Source organism: Phasianus colchicus, chromosome 3 (assembly GCF_987193195.1).
Source record: "Phasianus colchicus chromosome 3, bPhaCol1.hap1.1, whole genome shotgun sequence".
In the NCBI taxonomy this organism is placed as follows: domain Eukaryota; kingdom Metazoa; phylum Chordata; class Aves; order Galliformes; family Phasianidae; genus Phasianus; species Phasianus colchicus.
Genome location: NC_143438.1, coordinates 83,895,058 through 83,916,523, shown reverse-complemented (window position 1 = coordinate 83,916,523; position 21,466 = coordinate 83,895,058). Strand labels below are relative to the sequence as shown.

General features: G+C 43.0%; 2 long non-coding RNA genes across 6 annotated transcripts in view; one reads left to right on the top strand and one right to left on the bottom strand.

The window, feature by feature from the left end:
* The window catches only part of LOC116227738 (uncharacterized), a 31,867-nt gene extending 17,400 nt beyond the window's left edge, over positions 1 to 14,467 (top strand). The window contains exons 4-5 of one of the 2 annotated variants that reach the window (XR_016465322.1): positions 11,816 to 11,950; positions 13,590 to 14,455. This is a non-coding gene — a long non-coding RNA (uncharacterized LOC116227738). Of the gene's footprint in view, positions 1 to 11,815 lie in introns of both variants that reach the window. The other variant, XR_016465320.1, reaches the window with a different exon arrangement.
* Positions 69 to 17,702, bottom strand: LOC116227737 (uncharacterized). Of its 4 annotated transcripts, XR_016465324.1 has the most exons (4): positions 17,600 to 17,702; positions 5,693 to 7,049; positions 4,362 to 4,795; positions 69 to 3,865 (listed from the first exon to the last, which is right to left on the bottom strand). It is a non-coding gene; the product is annotated as an uncharacterized LOC116227737 (long non-coding RNA). The 4 variants fall into 4 exon arrangements; XR_004166639.2 differs by lacking the exon at positions 4,362 to 4,795 and having other exon boundaries at positions 17,600 to 17,701; XR_016465323.1 differs by lacking the exon at positions 69 to 3,865 and having other exon boundaries at positions 3,887 to 4,795; positions 17,600 to 17,701.
* Positions 17,703 to 21,466: the final 3,764 nt, after the last annotated feature.

The window sequence follows — 21,466 nt, the reverse complement described above, 5'->3', positions numbered from 1 at the left end:
ATTGAGTTACAAATATTAATACAAAAATATTAGAATTAAATTTACTGTGTAACCTTACTTTATGCCCTTTCTATGCACTGTGGTACAGGTTTTCACAGCATGATTACATGCTGTGTTATCAGTATGATGCTGCTTTGTTTAATGCAAAAGATGGATAATATCTGCTGAATGACCGGCTTTAAGAGATTTGCTGTGCAGCTTTTGGATCATATTCCAGTGGTTTTTATTTAATGCTGCACTGAAGTCACAATTGACAAATTCCTTATGGGCCCTTTTGTGGGTCTTAGAACTAACATTAAAATTACTGAGTTAATTTTCCCACCTTCCTGGAGATTAGTATGATTCTTTGTTCTACTGAGAGAAAAGAAGAGGTAAGAGAGCTGAAGCTCAGATAAGCCCAGATAAGCAAATATCAAGGATAAACAGTTGTTTTGGATTTGCCTTTTGAGGCCACAGGAAGGCTAAGTTTCTTCGGACTACTTTAGGTGAGCTATAAATACCCATGGAAAGAAACAGGAGAGTGGATGAAATCTGGCAAACTGTCCTAATAGCACAGTGCCATCACAATTGTTTTTCCTTCCATCGTCCCATTCTGTCTAAACCCTTCCATCTACTGTCATAGTTACCTAATTAATATTTTCTTTGATTATTAATGTCAAGTCACCACACCGGTGTTCTGGTCTCTGTTCTGCTCAGTCTCCTCTAATTTGGCATTGTCTGAAGCTATTGCTGGGGAATGGTATGCTGCTAGCAGTGCAGGGAAAGGAAGTATTCAAGTATCAAGAATGCAGATGTGGCAGTCTTTGAAGACACTGATATCTGAATGTTAGCTGGTATCCTTTGTATGGAAGAAAAAGGAGGGACTGGGAGCATCAGCAGAAATAGCAAGTAAAAAATGAAGAGATAATTGGTAGATGAGTCAGGTCAGTCAGGAGTGGTGCAGGAAAAAAGCAAAGTACAGCAGAGTTTGGTTTTATTTGCCTTTGTATTAGTAGTCTGAGCCTTAACGAAAAAGCATAGAGGGGAGTAGGTAGGCAGACGATAACAGCAGCAATCCCAATACCAAGCAGATAAGGCTAAGACAGTGGTAACCATGTTGTGAACCTTGAGCCTCCCATGGCTTCCCCGTGGATCCTGTGGAACTTCTGTAATGTCACAATGGCTAGGGGACAGCCTTGCAGCTGATCATTGTCCTCATCTGTGGGAGGCCTCAAGCTACTGAGGCCTTCCAGAACCCAGTTGGGTGTACCTACAGAATCACACAGAATCACAGAATTGCCAGGGTTGGAAGGGACCTCAAGGATCATCAAACTACAACACCCCTGCCACATGCAGGGCCACCAACCTCCTCATTTAATGCTAGACCAGGCTGCCCAGGGCCCCATCCAATCTGGCCTTGAACACCTCCAGGGACGGGGCATCCACAACCTCTCTGGGCAGCCTGTTCCAGCACCTCACCACTCTCATAGTAAAGAACTTCCCCCTGACATCCAACCTAAATCTTCCCTCAACTTAAAACCATTTCCCCTTGTCCTGCTGTTATCTACCCTTTCAAAGAGTTGATTCCCCTCCCCTCTGTAGGCTCCCTTTAGGTACTGAAAGGCTGCAATGAGGTCACCCTACAGCCTTCTTTTCTCCAGGCTGAACAAGCCCAGCTCCCTCAGCCTGTCTTCATAGGGGAGGTGCTCCAGTCCCCTAATTATCTTTGTGGCTCTCCTCTGGATCTTCTTCAACAACTTCCTGTCTTTCTTGTACTGGGGACTCCAGACCTGGACACAGTACTCACAAGAGAAAGTAGAAGAGGACAGTCACCTCCCTGTCCCTGCTGGCCACCCCTCTTCTGATGGAGCCCAGGATACCATTTGCTTTTTGAGCTGCAAGGGCACACTGCTGGCTCATGTTAAGCTTTTCATCCATCAGGACCCCCAGGTCCTTCTCCACAGGGCTGCTCTCAAGGCCCGCTCCTTCCAGTCTGTATGGATGCCTGAGATTCCTCCGGCCCATGTGCAAAACCTTGCACTTTGCTGTGTTGAACCTCATCAGGTTCACCTGAGCCCACCTTTCAAGCCTGTTAAGGTCCCTCTGAATGGCAATACCTAAGATGGATACACCCTGTATGAAGACCTTGGGAAACCACTGTTCCCTCCTCAATGGAGAATGCCTTGGAGTTCCCCATCCTTATGTAGTGTCTTCATGGGGCTGATGGCAACAATTTCTCAACGGGTATCTCAGTAAACTCAGACAGGTTGGATTTCCTGGAACTGGAGGACGGGCTGTAGTGGAGATAGCTGGAGATCTCCTAGAAGTGTACTCACCTGTGTGTCAAGGACTATTTCTATTTCCCAGTGAATCCTGCTGTCTGGCCTGAGATATGCTTGTGAGATGAGAGATTGTGTGCTTTAGCATTTTTATTCCTAAATATCCAATCATTCTTATAGCTGCTGAGATCATTTGAATTTCTTTTCAATGTGTCTTTGAAGGCTGTGGTTCCAAGCTTGTAAATAGAACCTGTGCCCTATTGGATCAGACTAGAATCTGAGCACATGAATATGTTTTTGTTCACCCAGCAGGCTCTCAAAAGTGAAGTTTATCCTGCTTTTTGGCTAGCACGTAATGCAGCACACTTCTTTCCCCTTCCATGTTATCCTACAAAAATGTTTTTGGTAAGTGAGAACTAGCAAATGAGTATATTTTTTTTGGTTCAGTGGTCATTGCAAGGTGTGGGTGATGTTTGAGAAGCCATATGAGGACCTCAAACATAAACCTTTTCATCTCTTCAAATCATAGCTTGGGCTGTACCCAAGCAGTCCCAGTGAGTTTAACCTGAGAAGTGAAGGTAAATAAACAAATTCTATCATTTTATTCATTTGGTAGCCTCTTTTTCTTTTTAAACACATAACATGTTCCTCTATAAAGTGCATGTTTTTTTGTTGGAAATATAAGCAGCTACGAAACAAAAGTATGTAAAAATATTAGCAGGAGATTGACCTTTGTGAAACTTCTAAATAAGCAGCCTGACTTTAAACCTTTTTTTCCCCCCTGAAAATATAGGTCTAAGTTTAAACGCTGGCTCCAGGCAAACTGTTTGAATTGTTCAGCTATCTAAAAATATAGTTAAAAAGCTGCATGTAAAGAGACAAGAAGGTGAAGTAGAAGCAAAGGAAGAGACAGAATGTCAGGGCCTTCGGGAAGGCATAGCACAAAGACTTCACAGATGTTCCGTTCAAAGAATCCCTCATCTCCTGCCTCTTGGTGCTGATATTTGATGGAGAGAGCATGCTGAACGCTTCCATGAAAGTTAAATAAAGAAAAATAAGCCAAAAATAAAACTTTCTGGCCAGGAGACCTGGAGGCAATGAAGGCTAGAAAGATAGAAAATATTAGAATTAGAGAAGATATTTTGCTTCAGACAACTTTGCTAGGAAGCAGATAGGAGTTTAAAAATGTGCAGTTTGAAATAGCCCCTAAGCACAGAAGACCTTGCAAGCACCTTAGATTTTTCCTTGCAAACATGAGATGGCAGACAGTAACAAGACTCATTTTCTTGGGCACTGGGCCTTTCTGATCAGGAACTGAGGAAGACAAAAGCCAAAGATTGCAGCAGTGACCTAAGGGGCAAAGCTGATGAAATGGGCTCTTGAATTTTGTTCTCTGAGGCAAAGAAGATTTTGAAAGGCAGATCACCTGATTCCTTGCTCCGTGTGTAATCTCTTTTCATTCAGTCTCAGGAAGACAGAGATAGTTTATGTGACTTTATAAATGGCTTTGGAAGATTTCTGATCTGCCTTTAATTGGGTTACCATCCAGTCTTTCCTGGCTGTTCTGCATGAAATGTTGCTTTGTGACATACATTTCCTCTTCCTTTCTGTAGAAAAGAAAAAGATGAAGATCAAGTTATTTCTGAGTAACAATGTCTAGACTCTATCACTGGACTCCTTCCAAAAATGTCTAAACAGGTCATAGCTTAAGTGAGTGTAAACTGGCACAGCTGCATTGGCTTTGTTCTAGTTATTCTGACTGAGGCAGGTGAGGATGTAGCACACATTAACCCACACCCTTCTCGCTCCCTGTGTTCTGACAAGGGTTTTTATGAGCTTTGCTCAGGCTTACTCATTTTGGAGTACACAGAGCGATGTTTAAAGTGAGAAATTATGAATGGGCTTTAAGTACATGACTTGACGTCTAGACTATTATTTGCACTTAATCTTCAGCCTTCCACATGGGTATTATGTGCTTCTTGATGCTTTCCTTCCATTCTTGCCTCTGCGTAGCACTGCAGGCCGTGTCCATATCTATATCTTCAAGGGATGCACACAGGGGCGGTTTAGGATTGCAGAGATTGCTAAAGTGCACCACATTACTTGTGCTTCATGCCTTCTCTTTCTTCCTTCTTCCTCCTCTCACCATCTTCAACATCCTTTGGTTTGAAGACATCAGCAAGGACTAATGAATCATCTAATTTGGGAAGAAAGACTTCAATTGCTTTTCATAATCATGTGTTCTGTCATCACTAACTACAGAAGAAACAAAACACTGTCAAGATTTACCTTCATGCTCCTATAAGCAATCTGATCTGTCTGTTTGTCTGCTGTTGAAATAATGATGTATACATCAGGCAGTAGAGAGATGGGGCCAATCTTTTTGCCCAGAGTTTTATGAATCTTCTCATCTTAATACACGTTCATCACCGACATTGTACAGGTCTCAGCATGCAGTGCTTCAGCACAACCTTGCTAACTCCACTTCAGTTGGAGGAAGAAATCCTCTCCTTGTTAGCTTTGGAAAGGTTTGGATTCTGTTTGAAAGCGTTTGATATTAAAACAAAACAAAGCCAAAAAAAAAAAAAAAAAAAAAAAAAAAGGAGGGGAGGCAAGATAAAATTGTAGCTGACAGAGCTGAAAATAAGCATTTTTTCTCAAGACACCTAAAGGCATTTTGCTTAGAAAGACACAAAATGCAGATTTCCCAATCTTAATTTTGCTCCAGATGATATCCCTTGTTAAGCAATTGAATATATTTTAACTATGCAAACTGCTGAAAATGCAGGAAATAGAAAAAATTGCACAGGCTAGTAGTTGCCTTGCTGCATGGGAGAGATGCAGTGACCAAGATCCATCTGTGGCCTTCTTGCTTGGGGTTGAGAAGTGCAACACTGCAAGGAGGCACACGCGCACCATGCAGGACTGCACAAGTGGTCATGTTATCATTATGTCAGTGATGTGCTGCTGATGGTCAGCATAGACAAAGAGCAGAGAGGATGTGACAAGGTTATGATTTCCTGACTAGTTTCAGTTCTGTGGGATTCTCTCTCTTTTTGAATGTCTGATTTAGCAAAACAACTTCTGAGGGACAAGACACCCCAGAAAATCTTGCCTGAATATTAGTGGAGTTGGAGTTTTTGCCATTTGACTACTGATTTTAAATGGAAGTCAACATGGTTTGGAGAGTCATTGGTCATTTAGTTTTTCTTAATATGTCTGATCACAGCCTTGAGCAGGTAGGGTAGCAATGGATTCCCCTCTCTTTGCTTCCTTATAGCTCAGTAAATAGTGCGATGAAACACCAGGGTGTACTCTCTTAGATGTCGGTATATGATAATGTCTGAAATCTAAGATGTGATCTGTAGTTCAGGTGCTGATACTTTCACAACATTTAACCCCTACCATTGCCAGATCCCCCTCAAAGCACTCACCTTTAGAAGATGTTTGCTCAGAAGCTGCTTTGGCTTTTTTCTGCTGCGTCCAGGCATCTCAGTAGGCCTTCCTAGTGCTACACTGCAGCCTGTACAGGGGGCTGGAAGCTGCGCCCAGCTGCACGTTCCATCTTTGAACTTCCTACCCTTACTGCAGCTGGGCCTGCCCTGTCTTGCTCCTGCCTACTCACCTCGCCTATGTCCCAGTCCTCCCCTATCTCTGAGCTGCCTCCTCCTGTCACGCATACGCCTACTTAGGCATGCCAGGTGTTTTATAGTTAGGAGGCCAAGACCTGTGTTTCTTCAGGGCTTTCCAGCCTCACACGGGGAAACAGAAGGAAAGGATTGCACAGGACTCCCCAGCAAGTGCCCAGACCTTCACCAGACGGCAGAAGTCCTCTGCACCCTGGATTCCAGGGCAGTGGAACCCATGATGCTCTGGAAGGACATCATGAGAAGCTCAGGAAGGGAAGGCTGCTTTGATCCCAGTGTGCAAACGTACACATGGATCTGATCCTTCCCACTTGCCCTGGACCAAATTTTTTCTTCCTTGCAACTTTCCCAGGCCCTGATCACTCAAAGGTCCCTGAACTGAATCAACAAGGCCTTTCCTCTTTTCCTGAGTGATTGTCCCACTCTACTCTGCACTGGTGCAGCCTCACTTCAACTACTATGTGCATTTTTGGGAACCGCAGTTATTATTAGGGAATGTCCAAAAGAGGACTGCAAAGATGGTGAAGGGTGTAGAGAACAAAAAGTATAAAGAGCAGCTAAAGTCCCTCAGATTGTTCAGCCCAGAGCAGAGGAGCTGAGGGGAGGCCTGATGGCGGCTGCAGCTCCTCACAGGGAGCGGAGGGCAGCGCTGAGCTCTGCTCTGTGTGACAGCGACAGGGCCTGATGGCATGGAGCTGCGTCAGGGGACGGGCAGGTGGGGGTCAGGGACAGGGTCTGCACCTGAAGGTGGTGGGCACAGCCCTGAGCTGCTGGAGTTCAAGGAGTGTTTGGGCAACACTGTCAAACATTGGGTTTGGATTTTGGCTGGTACTGTGTGGAACCTGGAGCTGGACTCCATGATCCTTGTGGGTCCATTCCAACTTCAGATATTCTGTGATTCTGTGATTCCTTCACTGCAGCCCCAAGTCCAACCAGTACACCTTCATTGCAAGAATTTGCATGTTTGCTTAACTTCTGATGATCTCAAGCACCTCTGAGTGTCCTGCTGTACCAAAGCGCCCCAAATATCCATTATTGCTGACAAACGACAGCAAGGAGCCTTTTCTTTTCCTCTTTCCCCTCACTGGATTTGTGCCCAGGGTGAAGTTGAGCGGCTGCTGTCAGTTCCTTTGAGCCCATCAGCCTGCAAATGGACAGCAAAAAAAAAAAAAAAAAAAAAAAAAAGGAACTCTTTGAACTGCTCTGCTTGCCCCTGCAGGCTATAATTTTCCATGACAGTATAGCTTGCTTCTATCTACAGAGCACCCCCTTGTCTTCTAGTATTAAAGGACCAGAAGGTGTTTTGCTCTAAATGGGATAAAAATCAGGAGTTTGAGGGTATCTGTGGCATAGTTTGAGCTGTGACTCTTGTCAGTGTTTTTACAGAGTAATTTTATTACTTGGAAGTTGTTCATTAGGAGATTACACTTATTTTCTCTTTGGTCTCTCGTGTTTGTTTTTTCTTTTACTTTTCTTTTTTTTTTTAATGTTGTTAAATATTTTCTACAAGTTCTCTCATCAATTTCATGGAAAAATTGATTACAAGCATACAGTAGTCAACACTTGAGCACTTCCTATTGAATATATCGAGTTGCATTAGACTTAAATTTCACCCAGTCATGCCTTAACTCACTTAATTTGAGGCTTTATGGGGGCTATTCGTGTGTCCTCAAAATTTAAGTGAAACTTAAAATCAATTGATGGTTGAAAATGTAGACATTAAATCATGTGGGAGCCAAATGAAGTACTCCCATTAATTCCCAGAGGCACTGATAGGAAGCCAGATATGCTCAAATCTATGTCAAAAGCACCTGGGCAGCAGTGTGGTTTGAGGGAGAGGAAGGCTGTCGCTGTTAGCCTAGTGGTCAGTAGAGCTCCATAGCTCCTGCTTCTTAAAGAGTGTCCTAACTACCTTCCTTTATTCACAGAGACTACTGTTTTTCAGGTGTTTGCTTTGGCAAGATGTTGGCTCTTGGTTTTGTAGTACTCTGCACTATGTGCAGAAAACTTTGTGGATGTTCCTGACAAACAAATCCATGTGCAAGAATATTCTCAGCAATTAAAAACATTTTCTGGTGAGGAGTCAGGGTGAAAAAACGTGGTGATAAATGCCAGCATTTATGCTGAAATAGTTTTGAATAATCTCGTGTATGGTCTATACATAGGTTAAGAATGAGTTTCAAAGTGTTTAATAATTATTTACCAATAGTTGCAATTGAAGATCTACTGCTGGATTTGCTTTGGAAAGCAGAGCCCTTTTTCATGAGTTTTTAGTATTTGTCTATTAAAGATTATTTTTGTAAGCAGGAATGAGCATGAATACTTTAAGTGGTCACCACACAATTAAATCCTGAGGAAGATACCTGATTTGTATGCACAGTAGCTATTTATGTGATTACACTGAGTTATGTGAGTGTGTTTAACATCGAAAATCTATCTTTAGAGGACCATTACCACTGGTTAGTTAGTATTGTGAAGAATGGGTATGAAGAAGGTTTCACAACTGCATTTTTCTCTTCCCAGGACTGGAGAGAGATCACTGTATACTTAAAAGCACAGCAACCATAAATACACTATCCACTCTATTTCTCACCCTACTCTTGCAAGTCCCTCCCTGGTTACCATCCATTTCTTTGTACTCTTTCTGAGGTTCCAGCATAATGGAATGTGGCTTTGTAGTCAGTACTCCAGGTCATGATGACATTTTGTATACGCTCTAGATATATCTGCTCATCACCATACAGCAAGACTGGCTTGTTACTGCGCTGACATATTGTTTATGTAGTTGCCAGAGAGGCTGTGGATGCCCCATTCCTGGAGGCATTCAAGGACACTGGATGTGGCTCTGAGCAGCCTGGTCTGGGTTGACAACCCTGCATATAGCAGGGAGGATGAAACTGGGTGATCATTTAATCCAGTTTCAACCCAGGCCATTCCATGATTCTATGATTCCACGATCCTTTAGCTGGTGTTCTTTAGTGAGCTGACCTACACCACAACAGGCAAAGGCTGGAAACGACCCCATATCCCCTTGCTTCTGTTTCCATTCCTCCTAGAGTGCAAATTCCTTTTGCTCTGGCACAGGATAAACACACCTGTGTTCTCTCCTTGCCTTAGCATTTCATTTTGCCCCAGTGAATAACAGCAAAACAAGAGAGAGAGCTTTGTGGTTTAGGAAGCTGACATTAAAAGTAAAGTTTACAAAAAGGCAAGATGGAGGAAGGGGAATTCTGACTAATCCCTGATATGCATGGAATGTTGTCTTATACAGGAAAAGAACAGAGCTCAGTGTTTCTTTAATTACAATTTAGGAGTTTTGTTATTTGAAAATAATTGTTTGTAGTTTACTTTTCTTAGCTGGGGCAGTTTGGTTTGACAGGCCTGGAACAAACAGAGTTACATAAATTTGCAGAGGTTTCCTGGTACGCTGGCCAGCTACAGACTTTGTACTGATTTTTATTGTAACTGAAATTCTCACCTGACATCTGTACTAGCACGTCATGTAGTCTGCAGTAATGCAAACATAATGCATTCCTATCAAATGTTCTCTGGTGCATCACTTTGGAAGGAGAACCTGCAGCCATCCTGAGCCCGTGGACACAGCAAAAAGAAAAATAACACCTCTGATTTAGTGAAATATCACAAATGCCAGGTCAGCTCCAGGTCCACTGAATGTGGTTCAGTTTACATGGAATTTATATTAGATTACTTTTGGATTTAATTCTACAGTCTTTTCGTTTTCATATGAAAACCATGTTGGCAGAAGGGAGCAAGTTAAATTGCCATCTCCATTCATCTTTCACAGAATCACAGAATCGGAGGTGTTGGAAAGAACCTCTGGACATTGTCAAGTCCAGCCCCTTGCTAAAGCAGGTTCCCAGCTTTCATAGCATCATAGAATCATTACGATTGGAAAGACCACTAAGATTATCCAGTCCAACCATCAACCTGTCAACACCATGCCTGCTGAACCATATTCCTCAGTGCCACATCCACCCTTTCCTTAAACACTGCCAGGGTCAATGACTCCACCACCTCCCTGGGCAGCCTATGCCAATACCTCACCACTCTTTCTGAGAATAAATTTTAGCTAATATCCAACCTGAACCTCCCCTGGCACAGCTTAAAGCCATTGCCTCCTGTCCTATCATGTCTTCATGTCTTTACTAATTGTTTTTTTGTTTGTTTGTTTGTTTTTTTAAATATTAATCATCACTTGTATTTAAATATAAGTAAAACTTCTGTCCTATTCATTGTTTTTTGATCACTGTTAGGTTTGTATCTGAAGAACTCTGCAGGACTAAAAAGCAATACTCCACTGGAAGCAAGTTTAGGATTTGAAATGCTGTAAATTTGAATAGCTGTGAAATTACAAGGACTGCTTTGGTGCTACTGATGTGTTTCACAATGCCATATTTGAACAGCTAAATACTCACAAAACATACAGTTCTTCTGAGTCCTTGTTTCATCGCTTATAAGTGAAACCTAAGCTCTTGGCCCACATTCTCAGTATTTGGGCATGTTGGATCCTATGGTCCCTGTGATCAGGTAACTCAGTTGCAGCTGCTTTAGAGACTGGAGCTCAAGGGTTTCCTGTTGCTTTTGAGAATGTAGACTTGCACTTTTAAGGATTTTATGCATTATTTATGGAAACAAAGAATCCTTTAAAAAGAGAAGTGTCTCATTCCTTAGCACATGGCCAACCTTGCTATTGCTCCCCAGGGTGAGGGCTGCTCCCACTCTGCTGCTCATTCCCAGCTGACCTGCAGCAACCCCAACCCTACATCAGACCCTGGCACTTGAGTAGTCCTGTGGTAGGAGATAGCTGCCCCAGGTAACAGCTGATGTTTGTGTTCCTCATTCTTGCCTGTTTAAAGAGCAAGCAAGTCATCATAAGGTTTAAAACAATTCCAGCAATTTGCAAGCAAGTTGTAGGAACTCTGATTTCAAATCCAATTTTCTTTCTTTTTTTTTTTTCTTTTTTTTTTCCCCAGAACATATGGCTGTTAAGCACTGAGGAACTAATACACATATTATGAATAACCATCAGAATTTTTTTTTCAGGTTTTGAGGGGCAGTTTGTAACTTCACAGTCTCTGGGTTCATTCCCTGTCCTTCCTGTGTGAATCAGAAACAAGGGGCTCTGAAAGTTAGAGCTGTGTCTTTACATCTGGACTTTTAGTGCTTTCTATTTTATTGCTTGCAATAAGCTTATAAGCAATACAGGACTCTTTCTAAGCATGCTAATGACCTTTAATGAGGGACAGATAAGCAATAGTAGCTTGCCTGATGCCAAAACAAGTGCTGAATGACTGGCCTGAACTGCACCTTCTAGTGCTCATGAGATACTCAGGAATGGGACCCACAATGTAAATAACCTAATGAACAGCACAGCACAGCTTATGTCCATATCTTATTTTGAGCTGTAAGTTGGTCAAAATTCCAATGTAAAGCATAAGTAATGATTGCTAATAGAACAACTGAGTGATCTGGACTCCTGCTATGTAAGGAGCATCTCACATTCTTTCTTAAGTTTTCTTGGGATGTCCTATGATGTAGCTATTTTTTCTTCTAAAAATAACATTCAGTGTGTATTTCAGACATTCCAAAGCCTCATAGTGTTTGTATGAAAAACAAGAACTGCTTTGTAAGCTGTAGAAATAATGGAATCTGATTTTCCCCTCACCCTTATTTATTTGGATCATAGAACTGGATTTCGTAACTAAGAAGTGTGATGGAGCAAATAAACCCAAGTAATTGAGAATAATCAGCATAGATTTACAAAAGTGAGATCATGTTCAACTGGTCTAATAGCTTTCTACAATAAGAAGACCAACTCAGTGGACTAGGGAAAGCAGTGGGTGCTGTTTTGCAAGGCTCCTGACATTTTCCCCCTTGACATCCTCACAGACAGACTGATGAGTTACGGATCAGACACGTGGATAATGGGGTAGACAGAAAACTATCATGTTGGACTCAAAGGATTGTGATGAACAGCATCTTTTCCAGATGGAAGTCAGTCCCTATCGATGTATACACCAAGGGGTAAGTTCTGGAGCCAATACTGTTTAATCTGTTCATTACTGACCTGGACAGTGAGGCCAGGTGCACCTTCATCTAATTTGCACATAGAATCATAGAATTTTTAAGGTTGGAAAAGACCACTAAGATCATCTAGCCCAACCATCAGCACATCACCACCATGGCCATGTCCTAAGTGCCACATCTACCCCATTATTGAAAAACTCTAGTGACAGCGACTCCATCACTGCCTCTTCCAATTCATCACCTCCCTTTCAGAGAATAAAGTTTTCCCAGTTTCCAACCTGAATCTCCCGTGGTGCAACTTAAGGCCATTACCACTGATCCATGATACAGTGCTGGGAGGAGTGACACATGGGACAGCAATGTGCCCTTGTGACAGGTTGCTCAGAGATGTTGAGGAGTCACCATCCGTGGAAACGTTAGAAACCCAAATGGACAGTGCCCTGAGCAACCTCTTTTAATTGCCTCTGCTTTTACCAGGGATTATACTAAATAGCTTCCAAAAGTGGATTCCCAACCTCAACTGTTCTGTGATTTTGCAAGATGAGCACATCTGTATGTATACATATTTGGAGATGCAGCTTAACTGAATGAAGTGTTTAGAAAATCAGTCTTACAGAGATAACACATAACTTAATATCTGTCCAGTACTATAACAATAATAATAATATCCACCTTTGCTCTTTCCTCTGGTGACTAGGCACTGGCATCTTATAGGCTTCTATTGTTTCTTACCCCCTCTGACACTGCTTAAGCCATTTTGAACCTCAGCTAATGGAAGGGGAAGGTGGGTGGATGGATTGTCTATTAAAATGGATAAGTCATTTACTGTGCAAAAAGAATTAAGCACAAATCAGAATGTTTACCTCCTCTGTTGCTTTGAATCTGTTTTTAAAACCTACATGCGATCTTTTTTCAATAAGCTGCAAAAATGATATAGAACACAAGCAGAACAAGATCAAAAGCTGCATATTTTCACTGCGTAAGTCGGTAATGGAGGCACAAAGGAAAACAATTTTTCCTTCAGTCTATCATATCATCTTATGTCAAGGATGGTAAATGAATGCTCCTCCCTGCTGCTGAGTAAAATCTTTAACAGGAAACACATGAGCTGAGGATAAGAAAGAGCTGGCACATGGATTCCTCGTTCTGGGGAAGTGCTTTTGATTTCCATCACCTTCCAGCTGCCAAGGACCAGGAGGAGCTGGGATTCTGCATTCAGTCTTGTTAGTGCAACTGAGTCAGATAAGCTTGGACAGCCATGGGAAACATGGATGTTATAATTGTTTTCTTGAGGAGTTCCTATGACTAAGTTTTCATTATCTATATTATGCTATTTAGGGTTGGAGTCAAGAAAACATTTGACTATGAGCTTAAATTCACTCCTATTCAGAACGGCATTTTAGAGCATTATTCCCTTAAACATTTTCATGGAGGTTGATGGATTTACAAATAATGTCTGTAGGTATCTGTACTGTAGCCCACTGGAGTCAATGGAGAAAGATCCTCTTGACTCCCGGAGGCTTGAGTTCAACTTTCTCTTCAGTATTGTCAACAAAGCTGAAAAGACCACAGGGATCCTCTAGCAGGCATCAGTTGCAGAGGAGGTAAATGTTTCTTTCTCTTTGCGCTCTGGCAGGGAGTAAACTAGGACAAAAGACTGATGCCTTCATGGAGGGTCGGAGGAAGAGGAGAGCTGCTGTTGTATAAGGCGCACTCAGGCAGTGTTGTTCCAGCACTGGATTGGAGCACAGCATGGAGTGAGAGGCTCACTGACCCAGAGCAACACAGACCCAAAGTATTGCTCCTTTATTTAGAGCTTTGGTATCATAGGTAGAGCTTCCCACCAGCTCTGGGTGACACTTCTGCAGCCCTGGAACCTACCCAATGGTGGCAGCGCTGCCATCATGCTATTTGCAGAAACACTGTCCCTGCTGCCAGGATGTCCTGTTTCTCAGAAATCACCTTTATAGATGGTCCACGCCAGTCCAACCCTGGGAACATGGCTTTTCAGTATCCCTTGATACCACCCTGTCCTCCAGTGTGAAGTTGTGGGGTGAGCTGAGAATATCTATCTCCTGCGTGCATATCAGTGCTCCAATGAGAAACCCAGGGAGCAGCACGCAGCCAGGACCCTCCATGGCAACAGTGGATGTACAGTGACCTACTTTTAACACAGCTTATGTAGCCTTTCTTGCTGCTTTATGCTTGAATGGCAGATTTTGCAACAAAAGGTCAATTTATGGCAGCCTTTTATTGCAAGGCTCTTTTGCTATATAGTCCAAAGTTATAATGACAAAATGCTCCTCCGAGTACAATGAGGACTGCAAAAACCAGCCTCACTTTTTATGTAATGCTTTAAACTTTATCTGTTTCAAACAGCTTTTGGTGCTAAGCTCTTTTTTTGTTTGTTTGTTTGCTTGCTTATGAAGAGAGCTTTATTACTTCCATGAAGAGCAATAGATGAACATCTGAATATGAATAGAAAGACTTGGCAATGGGTGATTTAACTAAAACCATTAAAAACAAATTCCAAAGCTCAGCAAACCCCCGTATATGGAGGGAGAAGCGTCTGAACTATAGCAGCCCAGAAAAGTGAAAATGGCATAGCAAAAATGAAATGGGAACCCAGTCACTGCTAAGGGAAGGCACAAAGTAAATCCGATGTGACCCAACCCCACAGGGTCACAGACAAGCTGAGACAAATGCAGGAGGAAGGACAGCATGACAATAGCTAGCCCAGAGGGCTGGGACACACGGTTGAGTTCCTACATGTTGGCTGCACTGCAAAAGCTGACTGATTCATACACAGCCTACGGCAGCCATGAGATAAAACACATTATGTTAAGCCCCGGTAGAAGAGGGTGAGATGAATGCGCTTTCCTTGCTATTGGCAAAGAGGTAGGAGTGTGGACATGAACAGTTACCACAGCCCAGCTAGCATGCCTGCGTTTCCCTCTTGCTGAGCTTTTCCGTTCAGAAATGACCCCAACCCCTTTCTAATGAGACTTAACCTTCCCTGGCTGCCAGCTCAGTGTGAGCACACGATGAGACAGTGCTCAGGTGGCACGCGGCTCCTCCTTAGGCTTTGGTATTCCAACCCCCAGTAACTCCTGCCACTGGAAAACACTGTGCACAGGGAAATGTCCCAAGCCTGTAAAGAGCCATGACTGAGCCAGAAGGATGGCTTGCCATCAGTCATGGGTGATGGACACCTCTGTCAAGCTCTCCTAGTGGTATGCCAAGAGCTGAGCCCCCAGAAAGGGCAGAGCCTTGTTTTTCTCCCTGCTCCGCTTTCTGCCAGACAGCAGAACAGCCTTGCCAAAGTTGCTCTGCAGCTTCTACCTTTGCCAGTAATCTGGGTGATCTCTTATCTCTCCTTATTTCCCTGTTTGTAGCCATGACAGCCGAACCCTAGACAATGTGTAATGGGTGAGTTATGCTAGAAGTCGTTGAGCCAATGATGATTCTGGAGCAAGAGCATTGATGGCTGAATGCTAGAGCTCAAAGCACCTCTTTTAGAAATCAGTAGTGGCAAGGGATTTGAGAAATTGTTGTGTCCCAGCTTCAGTTTACTCATTCATTGCACTGTCTGCTCTGTGGGGCTGATGGAGGATTTTGCCTGGAGGAAGTTGTGTTACTGATTATGAGACAGCAACAATTTCAAGTGAAAGGTTTGTTAGTCATCTTTCCTTCTATCTCTGTATCACTGTGGCTAACAAACACCTCCCAGCTGTCTTCCAGGATGCTGCAAAGTTACACGGTCTTCAGTTTGTGCCTTCTGGATCTGTGTGCTCCCTGTGCTTTCTGTGGGTTTGCATTGGTTTTGACTCCAGCTGAAATGATTCTAGCAGCAGCTGGAAAAGATATGAAGAAATCACATCTTTCTCAGCTGGATTGACTCCTGAGCTTTGGCAAGTCTAAGGAACATTTCAGTTACTCTGCACAGAACATCAATTTTTTGCATGCAAACATAATTCATGCAGTACTTTCTGAGTCTTAATTACTGGGTGGTTCTAAAGATAAAGGTGATTCAAAAAAATCCTCACCATGAACTGACATCACTGAGTGCATCAAGGAAATGGGTCCATACTGCTCTAACATCAGGACATGTTAACTCAGGCCATCGCTGTAGAACTGGTTAAGCTGATGTCTTTTGTTTTTGTTTTATTAAAAAAAAAAAAAATAGGTGGACTCTGAACTTGGGATGAACATCTCATGAGTCCTTCTCTGGAAAGTGCTCAGTACACTTCAGAACCAGACTGGCTGAAAGGATGATGAGCTATGAAGACATTGCCAAGATGTTAGAGTTTTTCAGCTCTAGTCATAACCACATAGTGACTTAGGGTGCCATGTTTGCAGTCATCTTATGAAGCAGCATTTGCTGCTATTGGCCTGTCAGAGACAGCAAGGCATAAGCATTGAAGCAGGGAGAGAAGGGAAAGGAAAAATTCTCTGAGTGTCCAGTTGGGAAGGCAAGCAATGGGTCCACCAGTTGTGTGTCCTCTCCAGTGTAGCAGGGTCCTTCCACTAGAACTTTTAATAATAATAGAATAGTTTTCATTAGGAACTGCTCACATTTTCTGTGGAAGAAATCTGTGCTTTATTCCAGCTTGCCATACTGTTGGGACCACTCTTTGTTCAGGGTAGGTGATGCATGCTGGGTGGTTGATGAGATTTGTGTATGTGCATTTTTGGATGCTCTAATAGAAAACTACCCACAAGGGGAAGGGGCTGGGGGAAGGAATGAATCTCACCCCAGTGGCAAAGTTCTCTCCCATGAGAACTTACCATAACAACAGTATTAAGGGTTGCGAGTTTAAGGCCATGAGATTAACAGAAAGAGAACAGCATTGTAAGAAAAGCAGGGGAAAATTATTACCCTAGAAACTGGAACAAGCTCAAGCAGCAGCTTGGGAGAAAGGGTGTGAAGTTGCAAGTAACAGGCAGGCTTCATATCTGCAGCTAGAAGGCCCTTAGCCTTACATGGGCTGAGCATCTATGGCACTGTGCTCAACAAGGCAAGCTGGCAGCCCAGAATGGGGCCCACAGTATTGAGGGTGCTGAGCAGGACACTGCTAGGACAGTCTGAACTGGGAGGAAGCAATCAGTCTTTGAAATCAGTCTTTGAATGTAGGTATCTACGTGAAAGCCTGAGTTAGGTGTGAACCTTTAACTTGGGACACGTGGCTATGTCCTAGCAGCAGAGTATTGAAGAACCACAGCTCACATTATATTCATCCATACAGCCAAGCCAGGGCCAGGTTGGAAGGGGTCATGGCTTCCAGTCTGTGTACCCACATCTCCATCCCGCAGGAAACAGAGTGAAAGAGAGTTGGAAGATTGCTGCACATCACAGTGTCCCTTGGGCCAACAAGAAGTGGCTAGAGCAATCATAGAATTATAGAATCATTAAGGTGGAAAAACCAGTAAGATCATCCAGTCCAGCCCATGCCTGTGATCGCTCTAGGCCATGTCCCTCAGTGCCACATCCACCCTTAAACTGAAAGCTCCAGAGACAGTGACTCCATCACTTCTCTGGACATCCTGTTTCAAAACCTCACTACTCTTTCAGAGAATAAATTCCTTCCAACATGAACCTCCCCTGGCACAACTTGAGGCCATTACCTCTCATCATATTGCTGTTACCTGGGAGAATAGTCCTCCTTAAGGGAGTTGTAGAGAGTGGTAAGGTCTCCAATCAGCTTCCTCTTTTATGACTGAACAATCCCAGTTCCCCCAGCCACTCCCCGTAAGATTTGTGCTCCAGAACCTTCATAGCTTTGCTGCCCTTCTCTGGACACACTCCAGGGCCTTGATATCTTGTAGTGAAGGGCTCAATCATCCAAAGTGGGGATTTGCAAATCTCTCCCATACATAGGTAGAATCTTCCCTTTGGGTAGAAATTACTAGCTCACTTTTTTCTTCCTTCTTTTTTGTATGGAAGTCTATTAGTTCAAGCATTTGCACATTTACAAGACCTGGGTTTCACACAATCAGTCTGAGAGCCTTCAGAGCCACTGCTCCCATTTCCCCAGGAACGTCTTCATAGGTTTGCTGGAGTTCAGTAAGAGAAGGAAGTGTTCCCCGCACTCCATGTCCTTAACTGTAGCTGGGCTATGATGCAAGCAGTGAAGGTTTCATCTGTTCAAGAGAAGGCAAGCAAAGTAGATTCTACCTCTGCAGCATATGTTTGGGCACTTCTGGTGTGGAGAGTGTTCAGTGGTGCTTGGTCTTTGCATCAGGGCCTTCATAAAATTATAGAATCACAGAATTGTTTGAATTGGAAGGGACAATTAAAGGCCATCTATGCAATGAACAGGGACACCTACAGCTAGAGCAAGGTGCTCAGAGCCTCATCCAGCCTGACCTTGGATGTCTCTATGAACAGGGCATCCACAACCTTTCTGAACAACCTGTTCCAGTCTGGGCTCTGGAAGGTCTTTATGAACATACTCTCCCTGCAAGATATTGCTGTTATCTTGCTACTGTCCTTAATTGCTCAATTAAAACTGGTCATGATATGTTAATGATAAGCCTTATCCTGATTTCTGAGGAGAACAGAAAATAAAGTTAGTTTTCCTAGCTCTGGTCTCATTAAAGCTTCATGTCATTCTCATTATAATGCTATTTTCCTGACTTAATCCCTTATTTACTGCAGGGGAAGTCTGAAGAGGGCAGAATATATTTGCAGTTTGGAAAGGCTACTTGGATACTGATCCTGTGAACCAATGATTTTTTACAAGAGTAAAAAAAAAAGTTCTAGAGTCTGTCTCATGCTACTTTTAAAATAATACTTCTTGAAATAGATGTTTAAGGGATGTGTAAGAAGACGTGGTTTGCAAATACAGACATTAGATCACAGTGACCCTCTGTCTCCTGGGGACAACAGCTTCCCTCTCCCTTTCAAGCCATTAGATAATGTGTGCTGCTAAAAACAGCTTAGGTCAGAGAGCTGTTCACATACACTGCTAATTGGTGAGCTCCTCAGTTAGTGTTATAAGGGATCTGACACCAGGTAAGGTTTCAGCCATACTCTCCATGGTGACCCAGTGGAGCTCTTTCTTCTCTCATTCAGAATGTGGTATCTTGATGGACACTGTGCTTCCTGATCTCCATCAACAGACTCAGTTCTGACTCAGAGTGAGCCATGCAGATCAGTCAGCTCTGCTCCCAGCAATGTCTGCTCATTTGCAGAGCTCCCTTACCACTGATACATCTTTGTGGTTTGAGAGGCCTGACAAGACTGCCATAAAAAATGGAAAATTTGGTGAAGTCCAACTCGAGATTGACATTGGCCTTCGGTTTAAAATGCCAAAGCTCAGAGAACAAAAAGCCACAAAATACAGGAGCTGTGATGCAACTGTTGTCAATGCACATGTAAATGCACATGACTCAGATGTGAGAGGCAGCGTGTTTTGTAAGCTGAGGCTACTGTTAGATATATCTCAGTTTTTCCTCATGTGTACACAGTGGATGGCCCAAGAGAATAACTCCATGTTGTTCCATCTTTGCAAAGATTAACATTATAAAGAAGAAAGCACTTTTCTGTACTGGTTTGCAGTATCTTATGAGGCAAAAAGACCCACAAATCCATGTCCTTAACCAAATTTACCTTTGCCTTGATGGCTATGTGTTTATAACATCTAAATGGCACCCAAAATAAGTAATGTGCAGCTACAGCTGCAGTGTCAGAAAGCTGTATCTGTGTGCCAAAATGCTGTCTTTCTGGAGGGAGTTGGTATTGTAGGCCTTTTAGTGTGGGAACTTTAATAACCACACCTTGCTAAATCTCACGTCACTGCCTGTACTCCAGGTTCACGTTGTTTTAGCTTTTTGAAGGAGTGTTGCAAGTCTCTGTATTCTGGCCAACTCCAACACAAGCATTGATATTCTGCCCACCCAACCTGCTCTGTTGTTGTAGGAGTTGCCCTTTGCAGACTCTGCTAATGTGTTCCCTTCCAGAAGGAAACAGCCCCCATGACTGCAGGCCCACATCTTACTAATCTAAAGCTCTGGCAATCCACAGAGACTGGTTTGCTATTGCAGAGAAATGCTCCTCCTTCCTCCAAGCAACCCTGGGTGATGACACCTGCGTTGGGTATCCTGAAACTGCTGCCTCTCTGGTGGAAGAGGAGCATCCACCCATGAAATACTCCTGGAGTAACACCACAACCAGTCCCCAGTTACATGCTGAATGCCTGGAAGTCCTAACCCATGCCACAGGCCTGCCAGAGGAAATTTTTGAAGTCCAGCAGAACCTGAGATGGGATGTAAGCTGGAAAGGTAATAATCACACCCATCTGGCTGAGGATGCCTTGAAATGAAGCATGGCAGCTATGGGAAAGAAGAAAGAAAATGTTGATGTGGAGACTGCCCTTCAACACCTCCTTCTTCTGCCAAAATGCAACAGCAACGTGATTTCTGGGTACGTTCATAGTATAGGAGTACTCCAACAGCAGAAAACAAGTTACCTGCACAGAGGTGGCTGCAAAAACAAACTGAAGTAGGGGTTGATGAGGGAAAATAGGAAGGCACAGTTATCGTCAGACAGTGAGCTGGGGTCAAGTTCAATAAAAGATAATCCAACGTTAATCCAAATGGAACTTGTTTCTTTTTGTAGGTCCCAATCTGGTACTGCTTTGATATTAAAAAAGAAAAAGAAAAAAAAAGTGTGTGTTTTGCAGATTTAAACAGAGCTCCTTTTGTTTCAGATGAAATTTTCATCTGCACTGTGATGACTCACAGGCTGCAAACCAAGAAAAAAAGGAGAAGAAATAATCACCAGGGAAGGGTAACACTCAAACAAACAAACAAAGAAATGGAAGTGCTGCAGCTCTACGAGGCTGAAAGAATGAGTGTATATCCTGTGATGCTCTTGGCTATGTGACAGTGGTTTCCTTCTGTGTTTCTGTCTCAGTAAAATTAGAGGTGTATGTTTGAAGCTTGGGGGATGTGAGCTCAGCTTCTGATTCTGCACAGCCTCCTGTGAGGCATGGGACAAATTCTTAGATCTCTCTGGATCTCACCTGTAAAACTGTAATAACATTCTTTGTCTATTTAAATACTGGTTCCTATGGGTTTCTACTGGGCCCAGAGGAGCAGAGTCCTCATCTATCATCACGCTCTCTAGCTGCCACTGTGCTATGAATAATAGTGTTTATTAATCATAATAAACACGTCAGCACTGTCAGAGAGTGTACACAGAGCAAGTAGAACAGTGTCTGACAACCACATCCTGCCGTGTAAGTCGGGAGGTGGAAAATGAAAATTCTGCTGCAGATAATATAAAATCCAGAGATTGGCCCGACTCTTCCTGTGGGCAATATTGGAGAAAAAAAAAGAAAAGGTCAATTTTATTCTAAAAAATAGGACAGTAATAGCCTATGTGGTGTGTCCCTCGCTAATGTGCCAAGACAGCTCTGACATTTACAGAGTGAAATAGCGAGGGAAGCTGGATAGTGTGTGTCCAGCTCAAAATGAATATAATAGGAACAGCAAACCTTAATTTTAATG